Below are 21,501 nucleotides of genomic sequence, written 5' to 3' on the forward strand. Positions count from 1 at the left end.
CACGGCCCAGAAGAGTTCACACTGGAATATGCCCTCAGGTTGGATTTCAAAGCCTCCAATAACGAGGCCGAATACGAAGCCTTCCTAGCAGGACTAAGTCTAGCCGCGGAGCTCGGCGCAGGCAAGTTGAAAGTCTATAGCGACTCACAGCTTGTCGTTAACCAAGTAAACAGAATATACGAAGCCAAGGGCTTCAGAATGAAAAAATACCTCCACAAGGTAAAAGAGAAACTGCAGGGGATGGGAGAGGTAGAGATCCTCCAGGTGCCGCGAGACATGAACAACCGAGCGGATGCATTATCAAGAATGGCCGCCGAAGAGACCCATGACTTCGGCACCGTGCTCACAGAAATCCTGCCCCACCCCAGCATCGACGAGATACAAGTTCTGGAGATTCCACCGGGGCCAAACTGGATGGACCCCATCATACGATACCTGAAAGACGGTATACTACCCGCAGATAAGCTGGAAGCCCGGCGCCTAACCGCAAGAGCCGCCCATTACGTGGTCCACGGGCCCAGGCTCTACAAACGGTCATACACATGGCCGTACCTCCGATGCCTGGTACCCTCCGAATCAGACTACGCGCTACGAGAAGTACATGAAGGGATCTGCGGAGACCATGGAGGCGGCAGGACCCTAGCCCAGAAAATCGTAAGGCACGGCTACTTCTGGCCCACGGTCCTTAGGGACGCCAAGGAATTCGTCAAAAAATGCAGCCCATGCCAAAGGTACGCAACCACCCCCCACCAACCGGCTACACCGTACACCGCGATAGCAGGACCCCTGCCTTTCGCCATGTGGGGCATGGATCTACTCGGACCATTCCCCAAGGCCCCCGGGGGGCATACAATGTTATACGTCGCCATCGACTACTTCACCAAGTGGGTTGAGGTCAAAGCCGTGGTGAAACCCAATTCCAAAGCGACGGAGAAGTTCTTCTATCACGACGTCGTTTGCCGTTTCGGCATTCCAAAGACCCTTGTAACAGACAACGGTCCTCAGTTCGCAAGCGCCGAATTTGGCAGATTCTATGATAGCCTAAGCATCGAACACCGTTTTGCCTCCGTAGCACACCCGCAGGCCAACGGGCAGGTCGAGGTAACCAACATGATTTTGCTACAAAGTCTCAAGAAGAGATTGGGAGAAGACGGAAAAAACTGGCTGGACGCACTCCCTAGCGTCCTCTGGGCCTATCGAACAACACCACGGACCGCAACTGGAGAATCCCCTTTTAGCTTAACCTTTGGGACCGAAGCGGTCATTCCGCTAGAAATTGGCCTCCCCAGCTTCCGCACCGCGAATTACGACGAGCAGGGAAATTCTGAACTCCTCCGGAACAACCTCGATCTCGTGCTCGAGAAAAGAGAGCAAGCCCTCTTCCGAACCGCCTCCTACCAGCAAAAGGTGGCACGATACTACAACGCCCGGGTAAAAAAGCGTTCGGTAAAACCCGGAGATCTGGTGCTACGGCGTGCAGAGGTATCAGACCCCCGCAACACGGGTAAGCTCGCACCCAAATGGGAAGGACCGTACAAAGTCGTTCGAGCACTTCGACCCGGGGCCTACCAACTAGAACGCCTCGATGGGACCCCGGTCCCTTGCAGTTGGAGCATGGACAACCTCCGAAAGTTCTATCAGTAAAACGACAGGGTAAGTTCCGTGTCTTTCTTTTAAAAATATGACAAGTGTTTTGGTTTCCTTTTTTGTGTTCTAGAAGCAAAGATGTATTGTCGTCAACAAATTAATGGAAAAGCACTTCTACAAAAGCAGCGTACATCTCCACTTTACGGCCCACGATAAATGAGGGACCCGAAAGAAAACAGGGAGTGAGCCAGAGGTGACATCGGGGCCGATCCCCCCGAGAATACCCTAAAACACTCCCCATGAAAAAAAAAGACCTCCCCCTTTAAGGGCAGGCGGGACCCATTAACCCCGAATTGATCATTCGAGGGGAAGATAGTCCTCCCATAAACAGACGCCCTACAGGGTGCACTAAGAATACCCTCACCAACAAAATTCGCAAAAGCCTGAGGAACATTCGAAAACCTCGCGGCGCATCGTATATATGCAGAGATGTCAATACGGTTACATACCAAACAAAAAAATAGGTAGTTCAAAAGTTATTACAGACCAAATAACCAGGAACATTAAAAGAAAAGAGCAAGCCCCCCGAGGCATTCACAACATCACTGGGCCCCCTCGGAAGTCTCGGCAACTACGCGATCCACCGGGGCGGCCACCTCCTCTCCTACCGGCTCCACCACTTCCGCCGGTACCGGCAAAGGATCAACCTCAGACTCATGCATCAGTTTATCGAGAGGGAAGGAAGGATCGACCTCTTGAACGCGCCGCCGGCATTCAGCAAACGCATCAATCTCAATATCCACGCTGAACGCAGCCGCAGCCTTAAAAAACTCCGCAGAGTCGCGCCATTCCTCCCGTGCCTTCGCCAATTCCCGAGCATGAGTTCGCCGAGCCAGCGCCAACTTGTCCGACGCACGGCTCCTCCCCTCCATAGTTACCCGGAGATCTTCCCGGAGTTGAGCAACGGTGTCATCAAAGGTCGCTCTCTCCGCCCGGGCTCTGTCCAATTCCTCGCGTAACTACCGGTTTAGCTCCCCCGCAGCACTTATCTCAGCCTCATCCTCAAGAAGGCACTGCACCATCCTCCTGGCATAACTTTGGGACTGCAAAAGGCAAGTTATCAGAAAACTTCCAACATACAATCTCGAAAACAGCGAGGAGAGAAAAATACCATCAGAAAACCGGCCACCCGTTACTTACGCAGGAAGTTGATTGAAAATACTGAGCCCCCAGGGCCCTACGATCGTAGCCTTTCAGCTCAGCCTCGTCACAAGGAAGGGCAGTTGTCACCCCTAGCTCCACCCCAACCCGGGGATTCGCAAGAACGCTGTCCTCAACACCAATCCTCCAGCCAGGCTTAAACAGTTCCCCTCGCACCTGGAAACTCTGCGGGGGAAGCTCCACCCGCTCCAGAAGAAGCTTGGTCATTACCGCCCCCTCCATCCGACTTGGCACGTCCTCCGCAAAGATTGAAGGACACGCCACGCGGCCGGCGACCCTCTTGGCAGGATGCTCAGACCCCGGGGGTGAGGAACTAACCGGCCCCTTCTCTCCAACCGCTCGACTAGAGGGGCTGGAAGGCATAGATGTTGCGAGCCTCGCTTGCGACCGACCTAGCCTAGCCGCGGCTATAAAGTCAGAAGGAATTTTCTTACGGCTCGACAAGCCCCTTGTCACCGCCGCAACCTCCTTCCCCTTACCAACGTCACCAGAAGAAGACATCTCTCCTGCCAAAAACAAGAAAATAACAATCGCTCAAAGCAAAGAAAAAAAAAAGAGAGAGGAAGAGGGGAGGGGCTCACCACGATAGCTGGCTGAACTCTCCCCCGTTCCCTCGCCCGTGCAACGGACCCTCCTCTCCACAGCTCCCACCAAGCCAAACCTCTTCAGGCTCCTCTCCCACCTAAACTCGGAGACGTCAATGGCCTCCCCAAAGGCGAGCTTCCCCAAGTCAAACTTGCTGTAGTCAGACTCGTCGGGAAGGGACTTCCTCCGCCACTCAACGGAGCGCCTCCAAGAATGAGGAAAATCCCAGCCAGCGTCCGATGGAGGGGTAACAAACACATACTCCTCCTTCCACTTCTTGATGGACGAAGGCAAGTTCGCTGCAATCTTCACCTGAGGACGCTGGGTCAGATAAAGCCAGCTGTCCTCCCCCTTCACCAACGGACTGAGGGCAACGCAGGCCCGGAGCAGCGGAAGGGTGGGCTGAACCTTATGAAGACCCGCCTTGGCCACAAAGGCCAGGAGTGTGCGCCAACTATTAGGCGCCAGTTGGGAAGGAGCCACTTGGTAAAACTCGAGGGCCTCTATTATAATGTCCAAGAGCGGAAACCTAACCCCCGCCCGGAAAGCTTCCACGTAGAAAGCTACCTCTTCCTCCGTGGTACCCTCACACACCCCTTCTACAAAGGAGGGGACTCTAATCCCATAATCGTCGGGGATATGGAACTCCCTCCTAATTTTCTCTGCCGCCCCTTTTTCCAAAGTATTCCTGAAACACGCCACCCGGCCGGGACGAATAACGGCGCCAGGCCGAATGTCCCCAATCTCTGCCCCACGAGCATAAGAAACTCGAGCCGGAGATTCCGAAGCAGCGGCCCCCACCGACGACCCGGAGGCCCCGGAACTATCCCTCAACTCCGTGGGCTGCCGCACATCTTCAGCGACGCCGCCCCCACCCCCTGCAGACAACCGCCTCCTCTTTCTCATCGGAGCCCTCTCCACCACCTCTACCGACGCGGAAGAGGGGCTCTGAGTCACAGTCGCAACAGACATCGTAAGCTATGAAACAAAGACACAGAACTCACCGAACGAAGCGTGGACGACAAGCAACACGTAGAAGAATCGTCGCGGAGAAAAACCCGTTCTAATCGAGGAAGACGAAGGAATAAAGTAAAAAATGAAATCCCCAAAAAGGCTTTAAAAAGGGCTAGGGTTTTGACACCTGTCGTTCGATCTCCCGCCCTTTCTAAGTCGATGGGACGCGCACACGTAGCGCCGATTGAGAAACCCAAGGGAACCGCCATAAGTCGAAGCGCCATACGGAAAGGACGTCTCTACCCCTACCCACGGCATAACTTCGCCAGCAAGCCATCCATACACCTCCACCAGATGGAAAAAATTGCGCTCATAAAGAAAGGGCTCGGACCCCGTCACAAGGGCCCGGCATACACCTCCACAAGATGGAAAAAAAACCACGTTCGATGGCAAAGAGCTCGGAACCCGTCATAAAGGTACGACTAGATACCCCGTACAAAATACCACCGGGCCGAAAATATCGAACGCAGCGACAAGGGCTCATAAACACGCGAGAAAGCAAGCATGCAAAAGAAAAGCAAACACGTAAGGAGAAAACACACATCAGAAACAGGAAAAAGAAAGGCGCCATTCATAAACCACTTCCTCCTGGCCCAAAGGCCTACAAAAAGGGGGAGTAAGGACAATAGGCACGCAGGCCCGAAGCCCCCAAGACCCCTAAGACAAAAAAAAAAGAAAGCGCAAAGACAAGAGGCTTCCTCCAAAAATTCCAAAATCCCACCGCAATTAGCTCAGATGGACTGGCCGCTGAAAGAGTTTTCCGCATCAGAAAGCTCCCTATCACTCTGTTCCCCGTCCGAAGAGCTTCCCCAATGCCGATTCCCAGCAAAACGGGCCTGGTCATGTAACCAACGCACCCGGTTCCTCAGCAGTTCGTTCTCCGCGCGCAAAGCAGCAATCTCCCGATCCATGTCCCTCATCCGGCTAAAAACCTCCATTCCCCTACGATGGACGCAGGAAAAGAAGGAACGGTTGCGGTGAATAAACGCTTCATGAGACTCCCTCTCGTGCGGGGGAGGAGGATGATCCATGTCCCCCTCCGGAACCCCTCGCTGAGGCCCCAGCCCGCCAGAGTTTGCCTCGGGGTTATTCGGACGACTCCCATCGCGATCAGACCTACGATCGCCGCTCACAAAGAGACCCTGGAAAGGCGACGACATCTCGGTCAAGCCTGAAGAAAGGCCGGAAGAAATCAAAAAGGCAAAGAAGAAACAAAGGGCGATCTTCCTGACTTCAGGAAAGCTTACCCCTTATAGAACCCTTATAGGAAACCCCGGTGTGGAAAAATGAAGCACTTACTACCCGCGTGTTCGTTTCCTACTGAATAACCAAGCGGCGCCTCGGGAAGGAGCCGCCGGACGGAGCAGAATATCCGCTCGCACCCCAATGCTCCCATAAACGCCTTCACCACATTATCCTTTAACTATGCCAACGGGCCCGCTCCCCGAGGCCAATCAATGGACTAAAGGTCATATCACGATAACATACAAAGACGGCGCTATCACCGAAGCACGCCATGCGTCGTCCCCAGATCTACATAAAGCCTAACCTTCATAAAGGAAGTAGAGGGTAAAGGGCAAGATCATACGAATTCGACACGCTTCGCTATCCCGACCCCACGCAGGTTCGGGCCCAAAAAAAAAAGAAAAAAGAGAGCGCCCGGAAGGGTCGGAGCATCGCAAATCCTTGCAAACACAGAGATTCTCCATCACAAGCCAAGAACAACATTAAGAGATACGGCCCAAATACACATAAACTACCCGTTGACATCCTCCTGGCCCATAGGCCTACAAAAATAAAGGGAAACCAAAAAAACAGCACAGGGCACGCAGGCCTCAGAAATCCCCGCCAGAGAAGGGGATAGACACGCAAGAAAACATAGAAAGCCAAAGCTTAATCGGAGAACGACTCCTCTCCAGAGGAGTTCCCCTCCTCCTCCCAAGAGGTCTCCAGCAGGGGGTCCACCTCATATTCCAACAGCTGCTCGTTGAGAAGATGAACTTTCTTCTGTAGAACCTCGTTCTCCCGCTTCAAGTCCTCGATCTCCTGACCCATCTTCGAAACACGTCCACCCAGTTCCGTTCCCTGACGATAGGCTCGAGAGAAAAACGACCACTCCCGGGCAACGCGGGACCTGGACAATCTGTCCTTCCTAGGCAGGGAAGAAAGGCGAAGGGGGGGGGAAGCCCGACGAAGCGCCCGGGCCCCTCTTAGCCTTCTTCCGACGAGCCACGAGATCCTCCCCCGGATCGGAAGATAAGTCAGGGTCGCTCGACGACTCCTGGAGGAAACAGGCCTTGCCCCTAACTCGTGAAGAAGAGCCAGACATGTTGCTGAAGAATATACGAAAAGAACCCCCACCGCAAAGGAAAGAAGAAGAGCGACGAAGAGCCACAAAAAGGCACCAGGGTAATTCCCCTCTTTTAAACTCGGGAAAGAAATCCTGGTGCCTCGAGACAACGCAGCCTTCCTAACGACGCTGCCGCTTCCCAAGGACAGCCGCCGGATAAAACGGCACGTCTCCTCGCACCCCAGAGCCCTCGTAAATATCCTCATCATGACTTAGCTCGAACAAAACGTTACTCCCTTGGCCCATTCAATGGACCAAAGGAGTAAGGGGGAGTTATGATGGGGCACAAATACGGCTACGCTCCCAGATATCGCCACGTGTCATCCATGCACGAGCAGAGCCCAACCATCATGAAGAAGGGTGTTGGAAAACGGCAAAGACCACACATTCATAACACATGTCGCCCTCTCACCACCCGGGCCTCATCATCACAAATTAGGGAAGGAAATGGCCGCCAAAGCCACGCGCGCCGGCGAGGCAGAGGGACGGCCCAATCCTGCAAAGGAAGTTTTTCTCACCACCCAGGCCTCATCATCACAAATTAGGGAAGGAAATGGCCACCAAAGCCACGCGCCGGCGAGGCAGAGGGACGGCCCAATCCTGCAAAGGAAGTTTTTCCCTCCATAATGATGAAAAGGGCCGCACACCTCCCTTTAAAAGGGGAGGGAAAGGAAGAAGAAAGGAACCCTTTTTTCTTTTTGCCCCTGAAAGCAGGGAATTCACCCATCCTCCACCCCGCAATACCGGAAAAAGAGGCGAGGCAACAACAGAGGAGGCCAGGAATCCCATCCTGCCCTCCCTGCTAGTCCCCTCCGACTCACTCATTTATGCACCCAGAAATGTCCCCGCGCACCGGCCCTGGTAACCCTGATCAAAACCCCCTCCCTTTCTAGCTGTTCTTTATATTGACTGGTCGAAGGATCTGACTTGGGTGTCGAAGTGGTCGTCCGGGACCCACCCCGGACCCCCTGACCCCCTTTTGTTTGTGATTACAGACCCCGCGGAAGCCCTCTACCGACCGCGCGATCGCAGACCCGGATCCAGACGCCATCAACGCCCCAACCATACTCATGGCGTAGGACATGACAACGTCGTATACCTGCAAAGCAAGCTTTACAAGTTTACAAGGCAAAACAAAATAATATCAGATCCAAACATAATATAAATTAAACTGAAGGAATTTAACAAAGTCTTTTACAAGTTTCACATAATACTCACTGTCTAACTGATCAAATGAAACTAAAAGATATCCAAAGTTAGTGATCTAGAAATTAAGCCTCCTCTTCCTCGTTCGCCTCATGAGTTTCGAAATCTAAAAGTGTTGTAAACCCTGAAAGCTCAATACATAAAAATAGACTACTTTAAGTGTGGGAATAAGCCTACCAAGGATCGATAAGGGTCAACAAATATAATCAGAATTGAATACTAGAGTCTCAAACAGAAATAGTGTGCATAGCAATAATCAAAGGTGCATGTCAAAACAGAATACTGAACAGGGGTGCAATAGAAACTAAATAGTATCAAAACAATAGTCAAAACTAAAGGGTATCCAGAATACAAATCCACTTCGGAATTACTGGCCTGGTCCAGAAGACGTGATCTTGCTTACACCGGTCGTCCATGGTGTTGGAACTAATTCCTCAAAGTTCTTATACTAGTCGACAGTGCCAACATTCTATCCTACTAATGGGCTAAAAATCCAGTGTAGTACCCCGATGGTGGGTATCAGAAATCCAATGTCCATGGAGGGTATACAAAATAACACAAGACTCAATGGAAGTGTTCAGATAATGAATCAAAAGTCCAAAACAAATAGTGTCAAAGGGTAAAAAAAAAGATTCTCGGCAGAGGTTCAAAGTCTCAGATGACAAATAAAAGAACCCAAGCAATAGCTGAGCGATAAATAGAGCAATGGCAAATACCAAAGTTGTAGGATTCCATTGGGTTACAAAAAGGCATGATAAACCCACGATAATTTGATGCAGAACGCATGGCATTGATCAAATCTTCTATTTTTTATTTCTTATTTTCATCATTTTATTTTTAGTATTTTTTTTGGCATCAAAACTTGTCTATTTAGCTTGATTTTGGTGTTTTCAGAAATGTTTTTCGATTACCTATCTAAAGAGCCAAAGATTACACGATTTGGACTTGATTTGGCTAAGTTATAGGCAGTTTTAGGATAGGGCAAGTGTCAATTACAGGATTACTATTTTAGAAATATTTTAGCCATATTTCTACTTTTTATTTATGTTGATTTAGTTAGAAGATTTAGAATAATTGTTAGGCAAGTCTTTAGGGTTGCTATTCTTAGGTTTTGGCTCTTTATATGATGTAATGGCATGAGGAAAGAAGAGTGACTGAATAAAGTTTATTTTTGGGACATCTATTATGAAGAGAGCATTGGCTCTTTCACGTGTTATATTGGAGTTTTTCTCCAAACCGTGGCATGGGCTTCCAACCCCCACGAGATTATTTTAGTCGCTTCTTGTGTTGATCTTCATCTTGGCGTTGCCACTCTCATGCTCCCGGTGTCATAATTTCTGAGATAGTGTAGATACAATATACGGTACGAGTTCTCATAGACAATAACATACTGAAATGAATAGGGTTACAAATCACCCAAAGTAGTATGTTACTACGTACCTCAAATGTTCTCTTCGGACTATTCCAAACTCAAGATAGATCATATAATACCACAATCATTCCATTATTACCAATAGGGAACCACAAGATATGAACCAAAACACAAATACCCAAATTTCTGGAACCAAACAGGGTCAAACGGGAGAAGAACTGTAATCCAAACTAGGGACCTCAAAGTATTTTGAAAGGATGCGTTTCAGGCATGTCTGTAGAGTACACGAGCATCGAAACGGATGAGAAACGAAGAAGTTGTGATTTTTCGAAGTTGGGCTGTCTGGGAGAAAAATTGCTCTAAAATCACCTGACCTTGTTGGTTCGGACGTCCGAACCCTGATGTTCGAGCATCAAAAGCCTCGGGATTGGGTTTTCTCCCCAGGTCGTGAACTTGCTTATTTTGGCCAATTGTCCCCAAACTTTGAGAGGTCATATTTTTTCCGTCTGAACTCCAAATCCGAGGTCAGATCCAATGGACTCCTTACGATGAGGGGAATCCACCAAACCCAATTTCACGGTCCAAAACTACATAGACAATTTATTGTTAAACAATCTAAGCTTTTAGGTCAAAATCCCCCAAATCTAAAATTTTAAAACTACAACGTCTTGATCTTGGATCCATTGGGGATTCAAAGGCAAGATAACCCCTAAAGAATCCAAGGTCAAGTGTAAGGTTCATCTTGAACATAATTAATCATTATTTCATCCCTTCTAAATACACTAATCTTTCTTTTTAGGGTTCTTTAATGATCAAAATCAACTTCGGGTATGGATCTTACCTTAATTCATGATCTCCGATTACAAAACTTGATCTTCTCTTCTGTTCCAACAAAAATTTTCTCATAAGATGTATTTATAGGCTTTCTTAAAGAATCCCTAATAAAATAGACTTACTCTAAGACAAAAATGCCCCTTTTCTAAAGAGGGGGACGAATTCGCAAGTAGAGGTAATTTCGGGTATTTACAATTCTGCAACAGTTATAGGAGAATTTAGCTGCCACACAAGATCATATAAAGAGTTACGCCGATAAGAAACGTAGAGAGCGAGAATTTCCCCTTGGTGATTATGTAGTCTTACATTTACAACCCTATCACTGTTGTTTTTCTGAGTTCAATGAAATTAGCAACAAAGTGTTTCGGTCCATATCAAGTGTTGGAACGCATCGGGCAAGAAGCATATCGATTGGATCTTCCACACGGTAGCAATATGCTTCCCGTTTTTCACGTTTTATGTCACAAAAAAGAAAATTGGTGACAAAGTTTCATCATCAACTACTCTACCTCCAATTTCATATCAGGGTATTTTTCAAATTCAGCCCTACAAAATTTTAGACCGTCGATCGGTAAAGCGTCATAAACAAGCCGGCACTGAAGTATTAATTCAATGGTCCAACATAGCACCTGAAGATGCTACATGGGAAAATTGGTCAAGTTCCAGCAACGATTTCATGATTTTGCACCATGACGACAAGGTGCTCTTTAAGGGGGATGGATTGTGAGGTTCCCTCCGAAATATCCTGCTGATTTTTTGTAAACACCCAAAAACCCCCTTCTCATAATTTCGTTCCTCTTTGTGTGTGTGAAGGGCGTTTTTGTCCTTTGGTTAGAATTAAGAATAGGGCTTCTTAAGTATGCCTATAAATACTCGGAGGGTCTGTGCAAAACATTAATCAACCCTAATCATTTTCTACATCCCCAAGAGAAGATTATCGTGGAGGAAGAAAGTTTTGGAGTCCGAGAACGCGAGTTAAGGTAAGACTGGTGTGTTAAATATGATTTGTGTCTGTGAAAGAATCCCTAGAATCCCTACAACAAGGATTATGTCTTGGAAAAAGAACTCTCTGGCTGATCTCGGATTCTTGGGGTTTGTTTCGTTCTCAGATCCCTGATGAACCCAAGATCAGATTGTTGTGGCCTTGTAAACTAAGACCATGGGGATTTTGACCTAGAAACTTGATTATTTTACAATAATTATTCGTATTGATTCGGAGTCTGAAATCTAGTTTGGTGGATTCCTCTTGTTGCAAGGAGTCATCAAATCCGTCCACGCGCGATTTGGAGTTCAAATGAAAAATAAATGAATTTTTGAAGTTTTGGAGAAATCGGGTGAAAATATGAAAGTCTCGCGGAAAACCCAGCCCATGCTTCGGATGCCCGAATAAAGGTGTTCGAACGCCCAGTTCGGATGTCTAATTAGGGCACCCAAACACATGTGAACCCGAAACCCGATAGTTCAATTTTCCTTCGGAAGTTCTCAGAGACGTCTGAAGAGGCTTCCGAAGGGGGAGTTCGAAAGTCCGAAGTGGCTTCCGAAGATATTCGGACGTCCGGAGATCCGGTTTGGGTGTCCGAACTAGTTGGAATTTGTGAATAAAATTGGAGATTCTAGATTTTGGAATATTTGTTCTGGCTCACTGTAAGCCCAAGGGTGCAACTCATTCATATTTTGATGATTAATAGACCCAAATTGATGGTAGAATGTTAATGGTTCTAGTGTAGTGATTTAGACAAGAGATATTAAAGTCAACACTTAAAGCAAAGAGAAGAAGGGCACAACTTGGAGAAAGTCAAGCTTTGGTGGTCACCCTACAATCATTGAAGAATCAAGGAAACCACAAGCACAAGAGCAAGATAGAAGACTCGTCCAAGTCCTCTATCTTGCTCTAATCTACAATTTATAGGCTTTCTTAAAAAGCCCTAATCTAAGCCAGTTCTTAAAAAACAATAACGCCCCTCTTTAATGAGGTGGACGAATTTTCATAAGGGGGGTATTTTCAGGTATTACAACTAAATTGGATAAAGCTCGGATCTATGCTTTGAATTAGTTTGGCTTGTCCTTGTTGTACTAGCTATGGTTAGAAAGAAAAGGTGAGGATGTAAAACATTTGCTCCGCATGATACTTCAATGGACATGCGGAGATTTGCTAGGGACCATTGCATAAGGCATTTCACGCTCGGGCTGTTGCATAAGAGAGCAGCAACCTCAGATGAATTAAATGCATAAGACAAAAAGTATGCCTGTGTGGCTGCTCACCCATTCAACAGCTCGGGTCACAATGCCTTGCCCGATGGTCCCTAGCAAATCTCTAATTTGTATGCATAGCTTAGTAAATTTACAATTTAATTTAGTAGGGGAGCAATTTGAAAAGGGATCTGCTATCGTCCATCCCAGAAGGCATTTTGCGGATGGGGTGTTGCATGTGAGAGCAGCCACACCTGCTCACTTTTCAACAGATTTTGTCTTCTTTCATGAGGTGGCTGCTCTCACATGCAACAGCCCATCCGTGAAATGCCTTCTGCTATGGACGCTAGCAAATCCCATTTGGAAATCCTGAATATTTTCATGAACTATCCGATTTCATAGTAAAATCTCAACCCAAATTCCCAAAAATCGACTATGTAGCGTTTTGGTAGCATTCCTCGGGTATCTTTTGTTAATATATTTCTCCTTGGTATTTATATCTCTAATTCAATGGACCCATTCATCGGGGCAGCCCCATCTTAAACCATCCATTGCCAAATAAAAAGAAAAAGGAACTACTGTAACACAGACTGTTTTTCTTTCACCCTCGTCTATTATATTTATGACCACTCTTTTTACACTACAACGAACTACCTCCACATAACAAGATGAATGGTCCAGATCGTATACATGCGCAACTCGATACTTATTCTAGAGATGGCAATTAACAAAAAAAAAGAAATTATGTCAGCACAACCATGATTTAATAATTGCACTAACCCATCTTTTCAAAAAACTTTCACTAGCCAATTAGAAAAGAAAAGGCAAGGTGAGTTAGTGCAATTATTAAAACATGGTTGTGCTGATATCATTTCCCTAAAAAAAGAGAAGAAATTCCTTAACACCAGCTACCACAGCCTTATTTTTACCTAACTTTTTTCTTTTTCCAGGTAACTATTTCTCATAGAACAATCCCTATCCAATTAAAGATGTGCCCCACTGGAAATCCCAAAATTCTTTACTTGAATAGGCCTATTGAACTATGCTAAGTTCAATATCAGTGATCAATCTGCAATGCATGGAGTCCACAAGCCCATAGACTACGTAGAAGCCTTTCTTATCTTACTTTTCCTATTAAATAAAGGGTTCAATTACAGTTATAACTAACAACTGGGTGACAAAAATAACCACAAACTTGAGACCATTTTCAGAAATAGAATGAAATCCTTGTCTATTAACCAAATTTAGAGTTTTGATTTCGGTTCTGGATTTTGTGTTTTAGCCTTCCTGATTACTCCCTCTTGAGTCAATGATACAATAAGCTGTTCAATCAACATAGAAAAAAAAATTCAGCATCCAACACAAATTTTGGCATGGAAGAAAAGAGAAGAATGAACTGAATGCTTCTAATTAGGTGTTGAGTGGTTCAGACCTCTCCCTTTCTGTTTAACATGCGGCCAGAGCAGAACCCACGAGCATTACTGGCAGATGGGCTCTCTATCTGTGAACCCAAGCACCAGAAGTTAGAGTCCAAGAAACCATAGATGAGGAATCTCAAGTGTTCAAGATATTATCTGATACATACCACAAATAACAACCATTCATCAGCTTTGAAGGGTCTGTGAAACCACATCCTGAAAAATAAAGTAAATAGGAGTGGATATATTATTTTCTACACAAGTGTAATCCTGCTAGGAAATATTTTCCTAGAACATAAACGAAAGTGAGGAGTCATCTGTTTTGGCATGTAAGCAGGGATTGTGATGCAACCCTAGGCTTTTATACCAGATTGGTGCAAACCTAGCATTCATAGTTTACTTTATGAGAATTTAGGATCATAAAATGGGGTATAGATCATAGTTGCCAGTGCGGGAAGCGAAGGCTCTTGGGAAGCTGGGAACTGGGAAGCGGGAAGGAAAGCATGAAGGGAAGCGCCGTGGTAAAGTGAAGGAAAGCGAAAGGGGAGTGTGCAATAATTGAAAAAATAACAAACTATGAAAAACAAGTACTTAAAGGATGCTTTTGTTGACAAATACCTGACTAGATGAAAATTTATTTTAGAGACCAAATGAGATGTTTTTACCAGACTTTTGGGAATTAATAATGTTTGGACATGATAGAATTTATGAATTATTAAAATTGGCAAAATATCCTGTCATTTGGAAGTTAAGATTTTGACTCGGCTCGGAGTGAGTGAAAAATATCGGATTTTATATTAGAACTGAAAAGGTTGACTTTTTATCCTTTAAGATTTGGGTCTAGAAACTATTTTAATAAATCCTATGGAGGGTAATTCCCTATTTATATGTAAATCTTATGTAAATGGACACTAAAATAGACACTAAAGACATTTACTAGTACCCTACGCATGTACTTCCCTGTATTTCCATTTTCATGAAATTTTGTGATTGATATAATGTTAAGGTTGGGAAACGCACGGGGAAACACGCTTCCCAAATTGGAGAAACACACTACCCAATTTGGGGAAACACACTTCACGATTTGGGGAGACGTGCTTCCCCAATATTGGGAAGAGTGGCGTTTCCGGCTTCTAAAACACGTTTCCAAGAAGCACGCTTCTCATCCTGGTGCTACATGGCGGCTGCTTGGCTGGACACCTAGGTCGTGACAAAAGTATAGCTCTTGTAGAAGAGAGGTACTATTGGCCTCAGTTGAAAAGAGACGTTGGGAGAGCAGTATAGAGATGCCATATTTGTCAGGCCTCCAAGGGGACATCCCAAAATAATGGCCTTTATACCCCCTTACTAGTACCAGAGGCACCTTGGGAGGATTTGTCTATGGACTTTGTGTTGGGTCTTCCGCGGACTCAACGAGGTATGGACTCGGTGTTTGTAATTGTTGACAGGTTCTCTAAGATGGCACACTTTGTACCGTGCAAGAAGACGATGAATGCAACAAATATAGCTAATCTCTTCTTCAAGGAGGTTGTGCGTTTGCATGGTGTCCCAAAGACAATCTCCTCATATAGTGAAACGAAGTTCTTAAGTCATTTGTGGAGGACATTATGGAGGCGATTTGACAGTACCCTACAATACAGTAGTGCGTATCATCCACAAATAGACGGCCAGACAGAGGTAGTAAATCTTACTTTGGGGAATATCATCCGATGTTTATATTCAGATAAGCCAAAGCAGTGGGATTTTTCTCTTGCCCAAGCTGAGTTTGCTTTCAACAATATGATGAATCGCTCTACTGGCAAATCTCCTTTCGAGATCGTATATGGGCGTGCACCAAAACATACGTTGGAGCTAGTATCACTACCAAAGCTTCCAGGAATGAGTATTGCTGCCGACAAGATGGCCGAGAGGATTGTGACCGTGCATGCTGATGTTCAGAAAAGGCTGCAGGAAGCTAATGCTAAGTACAAGAAGGATGCTGACCCAGCATAGGCATTTGAAAGTATTCAAAGAAGGCGATAACGTGATGGTCCATTTAAGATAAGAGCGCTTTCCAGTAAGGACATACAATAAAGTAAAGAACAAGAAGATCGGTTCCTACCAGATAATCGAGAAGATTAATGACAATGCATATATTATTGATCTTCCAAAAGACATGGCTATATCACGGACATTCAATGTTGCAGATCTATACGAATACCGTGAGCCAAATCTAGAGCACAACTCGAGGAAGAGTTTATTTTAAGTGGAGGGGACAGATGTAGGAAGGTCCCTACACATAGTTGAACATATCTTGAATGTGGTAGATACCTATCTTAAATGTGGTAGATACCTCCAAATTTCATCCGGCGCAAATTGACGTGCAAATTGTCATGCGGTGCCTAACAGGTCCAAAATGTGTTTTGTGCAACATTAAATACTTGTAATTAAATAATTATTATTTTTTGATAACGAAGGGTGTCCCCACCCCCTTCGGGGGTAGGACTATTCCCTACGGATGCGCGCAATCACCCGTAAACCACGCGCATCGGGTAATCCCGGGTGGGATTCGAACACTCGTTTCCAGGGAGCAAACCCATGACTTTTGCCGACGAGCCACACCCGTCCGGGTTGAAGAGGTTTGTAAGGGCATCATCAATTGAAATAAAGCCTATAAGGGCATCATCAATTGAAATAAAGAGGTTTGTAAGAGGTTCGTAAGGGCATCATCAATTGAAATAAAGTTTCAGTCTTTTGGTATCAATTTTCTCCTTGTGGATTCAAGGGTTTGCTGGGCAAGATGTTGATCTTCAGTTCTTTCACGACTTCCGTTCCGTTAATATACAACCAAACAAGCATCTCATGTATATATAAAAAAGTGGTTTATGAATAAAGTGATTTTTGACTTCCATGTTTTCTCTTCCCGAGAGTGCAATGTTTTCTTTTGCTAGGTTTGTTTGCTTTATTTTGTATTGTTCTTTTCATACTCCACCTTCACTCCTTTGTTAAATCCAATACTTTATTCTTCCTAAATACTAAAGAGAGGTTCACAAGTGGTATCAGAGCAAGGTGTTCGATCGGAATACCGTCGGTTCTTGGATTAGCTTCGAGTGGATATCGAAGTGGGAATACCGGTTTGTTCTTTGGTTGCTTCGAGGTGATATCGAGGTTGGAAGAAGAGACGCAGAAAGTGTTGGTATGTTGGCGGGGATCGAAAAGCTCAATAATACTAACTACATCTATTGGAAGTCATGCTTGGAGTCGTATCTTCAAGGCCAGGATCTATGGGAGATAGTGAATGGCAACGACATCGAGGCACCGAAGAGGGAGCAGGTTCGCTACGGAAGTGGAAGATTCGTGTCGGAAAAGCATTGTGTCTCCAGACGATGGTGTCCCCATCGTTGGTTGGTTATCCCCTTCCTATCTTCTTCTTATCTTCAAGCGACGATGTTCATGCCGTCGGCCTTGTCACCAGACGATGGTTTCGCCATCATTGGTTGGTTATCTTTCTCCTTCTCTCCAGGCGATGGTTTCCCCATCGACCTTGTCTCTGATGGTTTCCCCATCGGTGGTTATCTTCTATTGGCGTGGTGTTGCTTAGTTGGTGTTCATACTTGTGGTGCTTCGCCATTTCTCATGTGTGCGCCTTTGGTGTGCCCATTTTTTGCTCGATGGATCGTTGCTATTTCCCTGCCGAGGTGTCTCCGTTCAATCCTTCGTGGTTTGTAGATCTATTCGTGGGGCTCTCATTTAGAGGGAGGCCTATTCTGATCACAAGGAGTTGATTGAGCATATTAGAGATCCGAAAACTCCGAAAGAAGCGTGGGAGGCACTCTCATTTCTCCTTTCATGGGCGAACAATGCACGGTTGTAGTTCTTGGAGAACAAGATCGGTTCATTAACACAAGGTCATATATCCGTCTCTGATTATTTTATGAAAGCTAAAAACTTGTGTAATGAGATATCTCAATTAGATGAGGAGTTTAAGATTAGTGAAAGCCGTAAGCGGAGAATGATTATCCGCGGCTTGAAGCCCGATTTTAGCCGATTTATCACCATTATATGTGGTTGGCCAACGCAACCGTCTCTTCTGGAGTTGGAGAATCTCTTGATTAATCAAGAACTGTTGGCAAGGCAGATGGCCGGATTGTCTGTGAAAGAAAGTGAGGAAGCGCTTGCGGTGAATAGCAAGTGGAAGTGGCAAAAAAATAAGAAGCCAAAGGATGGCTATAAGAGAGATGACCGGGCTAATAACAATGAAAAATCACAAGAAAAATGTGACTTTTATTGTTATCGATGTCGCAAACCTGGTCATATTAGAAGAAATTGTCGGGTTAGGATTGAGACTGATGATGGGAATTTTATCGTCGAATCCAAAGACAAGGAGAATGATGACAATGGTGAATGGGATATGCAAGCTGATTTTGCTTGTGATGTGGCAGGGGAAGAGACTGCTACGGAATATGACTTTGAGGGGGAGATTTCTTTTGCACTGAATGTTGCAGAATCCTCTATTATGAAAAGTCAAGTGTGTGTAACAAGTTCTTCGGAAATGAGGAGTATTGACTATGAGAACGATTGGTTGATTGATTCTGGATGTTCGCACAATGACTAGAAATCGAAATAAGTTTATGCGGTTTCAAAAATATGATGGAAATCATGCGGTTATCACGGCGGATAATTCTGTCCATGCTGTGAAGGATGTGGGTGATGTGACGGTTTCCTCACGGTGTGGTGAAGGAAATATCATCCTCAAAGATGTGTATCATGTACTAGGTATGGCGAAGAATCTAGTATCGGTAGCACATATCACATCAGCGGGCATATATGTGCTATTTGGACCTGATGATCTAAAGATGTTAGAGAAAGTGGATGTTTCTGGTAATCCGATTATGCGTGGGAAACGGATGGAGACGATGTATGTACTATCAGCAGGAACGACTTATGTTGGTAAAGCTCGCCGTAATGAAACTCCAGAGTTGTGGCATGCGCGCCTTGCTCATGTCGCATATGACAACTTAAAAATTATGGTGAAACGAAACCTTGTTAGAGGTTTACCACCTATTGAGAACGGGAGATATATGGTTTGTGTTGGATGTCAGTTTGAAGAAGCACATCGTCAACCTTTTTCTCGTTCAGAGTTTCACTCAAAATGACCATTGGAGTTGTTCACTTTGATGTGTGCGGTCAAATGAAGCAGAAGTCTGTAACTAGAATTTTTTTTTTTTTATATTTGTTGATGATTTTTCGAGATATGTTTGGGTGTATTTTCTACAAGAGAAATTTGAAGTCTTTGAAAAGATCAACGATTTTCGTGCACGTGTAGAAGCTGAAACGGGATTTAAGATCGGTTGTTTGAGAACTGATAATGGTGGAGAATACATTTCTCAGTTTCTTTCCACCTATTTGAGGGATCACAAAATTAAAAGACAATTCATCTGTCTTAAAACTCCACAGCAGAACGGAGTTGTAGAGAGAAAAAACAGGCACTTAGTTGAGACTTGTCGAAGTATATTACATGGGAGGAATGTTCGTCCTCAATATTAGGCGGAGTGTATACGCGCGGCCGTATATGTAACTAATCATCTTCCGAACAACTACTTGGTGTGGACCCCGATCCAGGAGAGAGGCGGGGGGACGAGCCCCACGTGCGAAGTCTCAGGATCATCCACGTGAATGAAGAGCTCTATCAAGGAACTCTCGAAAGAAGTGCCCCTCACAGTATGAGTGGCGATAAAAGGTGAGATACCTCTCGATTCGGGAACTAGCCCAGATTCGAGGCGTACCTTAAACAAAGAAGAGTCGCCATCCAAGGAAGTGGGCCAAGGATCCCATACTATGCTCTGTTGCAACAGATAACCAGAGATATAAAATAAGGTTCGTGCCTGGTTACGAATTTGGAAGGTCCGAAGAGCACCTCGTCCGCCCAAGTGCAAGCACATGGTCTCTTATGCCATTTATTATTGATTTTGAAGAGTTTTGAGCGAAAGTCATGTGAAATGGGAACGAATATCTCCGAGAAGACGTCTATCTAATCATGCATGTCTCGGAGATGAATAATAAGCACACATAAAAGAAATGAAAGAAGTATCGCCTGAGAATAACTAGGTTATGAATGTCATACCTAATTGGTGTCTAAGTTCTGGTGTGCAAACACATGCATGCTACAGCTAAAGGTAAAGGATCTGTACATGAAAGTAAGAAAACACAGCAAAACACACAACACAATTTAATTCTATACATGACTGGACAAGATGAATCCTAAAACTCTAATACGACTTGACTCGGACCAAGATGGTTGTCCATCCCAGCTGCTCTACGTATCCATCCCAGCTGCTCTACGTATCCCGGCCTCGGGAAGAATCGGAGTCAACGTAGTTCGATGACCTATTCTAACTACAATGCCTAACCATCTAGAACCGCTATCCTAGACTCGATCCACTAGACTCGACTGATTTTTAAAGCTTTTTTACACGATTGCTTAAGTTCAGGTGAATTGTAATTTTCAGGACTCTCTATATGCCCTAACTAATGCAAGTTGGTTAGCCTTAAGCTAATGCAGGTGGGCCCTACATCCTATGTGTAACTAGGCTGTGCATCCTAAAGAAAACCACGGGCTGACTATATGCTTCCTAGTCTAGCCATCGGTTCGACTAAATGTCTAACCGATCAACTCGAGGCCTCCTAACTCTAGGGACACTCACACGACAAGACACACCATATCAATACAAATCAGGACAGCCTCCTAACTCTAAAACACCCCAAAATTCTAGGACAGACTCCTAACTCTAGGGGAAGATCTTTTTGAAAAGGTTTTGAAGTATTTTTGTATTTTTGGAAGATTTGAAATGATTAATTTGAAAGGTTTGGCTGGACTTGGGATGTGGATCCTAAGCTGCACTACGTACCCTGTTGAAAGGGATCAAGCCAACGTAGTTCAGAATAGAATTCCTAACTACTCTTAATGACTCAGATTTTTGAGAATTTTGGTTTTTTTTTCCAGATATTTTTGATGTTTTTGACTCAAGAGGACAAAATCCTATCATCATAACGGCACGACGGAATCCTGAATATCCTGCAAAGGTTGCACAGCATCCTATGCTTTGCGGGGAAAAATGACAGAATCACGACTCTGCAAGGGTTGGACAGCATCCTATACCTTGCAAGAGTGGATAAAAAAAATCACATGATTTGATGAGAGGTTGGACAGAATCCTCACCCTTATGATGATAGGACTGACTCCTGAAACTAAAAAACTGACTCCTAACACTAAGGACAGACTCCTATGCTAATGACTCTGAGAAGGGCTCTAATGAGACATGACATCTCTCCTAAAACAAAAGGATAAGCAGGGACAATGAGACAAAGCCTGTCTCCAAAAGGAGGATGACTTCTCTGCATAAGACATAGCCTGTCTCCCTAAAGGGTTTGATTTTTCTGTTGAGACATAGCTTGTCTCCCTAAAAGGGTGATAACCACTCAAATAAATGAGACACAACCTGTCTCCTAAGAAGGCTCTAGATAGCTCCTTCATTGCCCTTCCAATGAATGGGGACCTAAGATTTAAGGAATACACATCTAAAAAGACTAGGCAAGTCTTTTTAAAACAAAAGAGGGGAGTGCTACTTAGACTGAACAAGTCCCCTAATGATAGGCTTGGACTAACGGCTTCATCGCCCTTTGCAATAAGAGGAACTACTTTGTACTGAAAAGAAAGAAGAATGAAATAGAATCTTGCAATTATC

General features: G+C 45.2%; 1 long non-coding RNA gene across 1 annotated transcript; it reads right to left on the minus strand.

Annotated features, from left to right (window-relative positions):
- Positions 1-13,452: 13,452 nt before the first annotated feature.
- Positions 13,453-13,993, minus strand: LOC143856904 (uncharacterized). Its single transcript, XR_013238425.1, has 3 exons — positions 13,945-13,993; positions 13,792-13,860; positions 13,453-13,681 (listed from the first exon to the last, which is right to left on the minus strand). It is a non-coding gene; the product is annotated as an uncharacterized LOC143856904 (long non-coding RNA).
- Between the last annotated feature and the right edge of the window lie 7,508 nt (positions 13,994-21,501).

The sequence above is a fragment of the Tasmannia lanceolata genome, unplaced genomic scaffold (genome assembly GCF_043159265.1).
Source record: "Tasmannia lanceolata isolate RefF3 unplaced genomic scaffold, GAP_Taslan_0.1 ptg000024l, whole genome shotgun sequence".
NCBI lineage: Eukaryota > Viridiplantae > Streptophyta > Magnoliopsida > Canellales > Winteraceae > Tasmannia > Tasmannia lanceolata.